The sequence below is a fragment of the Callorhinus ursinus genome, unplaced genomic scaffold (genome assembly GCF_003265705.2).
Source record: "Callorhinus ursinus isolate GAN/ISIS: 27379988/994484 unplaced genomic scaffold, GSC_fseal_2.0 scaffold35, whole genome shotgun sequence".
Classification (NCBI taxonomy): domain Eukaryota; kingdom Metazoa; phylum Chordata; class Mammalia; order Carnivora; family Otariidae; genus Callorhinus; species Callorhinus ursinus.
In genome coordinates this window covers 7,202,644-7,205,351 of record NW_027397097.1, presented here as the reverse complement: position 1 = coordinate 7,205,351, position 2,708 = coordinate 7,202,644, and the positions used below count along the sequence as shown (strand labels likewise).

The window sequence follows — 2,708 nt, the reverse complement described above, 5'->3', positions numbered from 1 at the left end:
TATCGTTCCAGGACCCCACTCACAAGATAGACGTCTTTAATGTTTTGTAGCTATTTATTAAAGGGGCTTGACTCAGTAGGTGAAAGCACAAAGACGATTTCTTTTTTCCCTGCCATTGCCCTTTCGAACGGATTTTGTGGACTCATGCTTCACTGTTCCCGGATGAAATCTCGGCAGGTCCCCTAGCTTTTCTGAGTTTCCCGTTTCTTGTTGGGTGATTACTTAAGTGCAGGCCTGCGTTACAGCAAACCTCCCGCGGTTCCGGCCACCTCGGGCTGGGACACCTGCGGGCTGGGGAGGAGCCTGGGCGCCCTGGCGCTGGCGTGCCGCTGCCGCCCCTCCCCGGGGCAACTTCTGGTTGGCCGGGGCGGCGGGGGAGGAGAAGTCACAGCCTCGGAGGTCACTTGGGCGTGGCAGGGTCCTTATGCGGACACCTTCTCTTAGGGGCACTTTGATGGGCTTCCTTGGAGACGCACCGCACTGTCCAGTGCAGTACCCCTAAAGAGGGAGGTGCCTCCTCCTGCGGGCTCCTTACAACCCCTCTGCTTCAGCATTCCTCCTTACACCTCCAGCCTCTTTCTGCTGGGGTCCCCTCACCCCTAAATGGAAGCCCTCTTCCGCGGGGTCCTTTTCCAGAAGGCCTACATTCTGCTCCTTTCTGTGGGGTCTGCACGTGCTGCACAGGAAACAGCTCCTTGCCAGGAGCCCCTCATTTGCCAGCTGCCACCAGATTCCAGACCTCAGACTCCCAAAATAGTTCTCCTGAAGCCTCTCCTGGTTCGAGGTGAGGGGACGACAGCTTCTTCCAGTCCCTGGTGAAGAGTGGGTTGGAGGACAGGCAGAGCCGAGTGCTCTGACACCTCTCCAAGGAGAGTGTCCTCCCACCTTCCTGGGGATTTAGCTTGCTCCCTGTGGCCAGGAGTAGGTGAGGAGGCGGTCTTTGCCCTGCCCTCCCTCCTTCGGGGTACGGCACAGATGGTCCAGCCTCTCTGTTCAGGGTCAGCAACTCTGCCAATGTCTCAGCCTTTGGGGCCTCAGCTGAAATTCTGAGGTGACTGGGAAAGACTCCGTTTACACCTTATTAATTTCCAGACTTTGCCAGGGAGCAGGGTCTCCAACCTCAGTCCAGAAAAGACCTCATCAGAGGATCTACCCAAAACACAAATTCGGATCAATCGATTGTCACCCCCCCACCTCTCCACCCCCCGCGCAGAAAACTTTCACTCTCCCGCTGCTGCGCGCAAGGCATGCCGCCGCATTTCAGCTCCTGGGCGTCACAGACACTTCCCTAACTTCATGCTTTCTCTCTAACCTTTGTCTTTCCTTCCCCCAGAAGAGTTCTAGCTCCGCTTCTCCACTTAGCTGACTCCTTGTGGTTTTTGAAGGCCAGAGCCAAAATGTTGCCTCCTCCTGGAAGACTTCCCTGACTGTGACCCCCTCCACCGTGTTTCCGCAGGTCTTGTCACAAACAGTGTTTGGTTGGAATTATCTTAATCTCATTCGATTCTGAGCTCTTTGAGAACAAGGATGGTATTTGTTTTGTTGAGTGTGTTTACATTTTTTTAAAGATTTTATTTATTTATTTGACAGAGAGAATACAAGCAGGGGGAGCGGCAGGCAGAGGGAGAAGCAGGCTCCCCATGGAGCAGGGAGCCCAAAGCGGAGCTGGATCCCAGGACCTTCGGATCATGACCTGAGCAGAAGGCAGCCACTTAACCGACTGAGCCACCCAGGTGCCCCCATTTTTTGTATGAAAAATACCCCCCAAAATCCAAAATTACCCATAACCCCACCACTTCTTTTTTTTTTTTCTTTTTAAACGATTTTATTGATTTATTTGACGGAGAGATAGAGAGCACAAGTAGGCAGAGCGGCAGGCAGAGGGAGAGGGAGAAGCAGGCTCCCTGCTGAGCAGGGAGTCCGATGCGGGGCTCGATCCCAGGACCCTGGGATCATGACCTGAACCCAAGACAGCTGCTTAACTGCCTGAGCCATCCAGGCGCCCCTCTTTTTGATATCATAGAAAGGACAAAGAGTCTCCCTTTTCCTGCCTGTCCTGTCAATCCTAACCTCCAGTGACAACCACTTTTAAGAGGGTGGTATGATTCCTTATTGTCTTTTCCTGGCATGCACGTGCACGCACACACACGCGCACACAAACACACACAGAATTTAATAATTCTTACTATACTTCTTGGTCCACAATTGCCATTTTCACTGAACAATCTACCTTGGGTATCTTTCCATGTTAGTGCATGTGATTCTACCTTATTCTCTTTTCTTTTTATTGTGTATATATATTTATATATATAAAACATAAAATTTGCCATTTCAACCATGTTTAAGTATACAATTTAGTAACATTAATTACATTCACAGTATTGTGCAACCATTACCAGCCTCCAAAATTTTCAACACCCCAAACAGGACCTCTGTACCCATTAAGCAATAACTCCTTAATCCCTACCCCACAAACCCTGGTAACCTCTAATCACCTTTCTGTCTCTATGAATGCTGCATTCTTTTCTAATGGCTGAATATTATTGCACAGTAGGAGACATCATCATTTATTTAACCATTCTCTAATGGACATTACATTCAAGGTGTTCTCAATTTTTTGATAATACAAACAATACTGCAAAAAAAATCCCCGTGCATAATACATGTGGGAATATTTTGTTAGAAGAAAGTCCCAGGAATGGGCTACT

The 2,708-nt window shown here is 49.6% G+C and overlaps 1 long non-coding RNA gene across 1 annotated transcript; it reads left to right on the top strand.

Annotated features, from left to right (window-relative positions):
* The first annotated feature begins 438 nt into the window (after positions 1-438).
* Positions 439-2,175, top strand: LOC141370448 (uncharacterized). The gene is made up of 3 exons (XR_012374479.1): positions 439-784; positions 1,337-1,456; positions 1,591-2,175. It is a non-coding gene; the product is annotated as an uncharacterized lncRNA (long non-coding RNA).
* Positions 2,176-2,708: the final 533 nt, after the last annotated feature.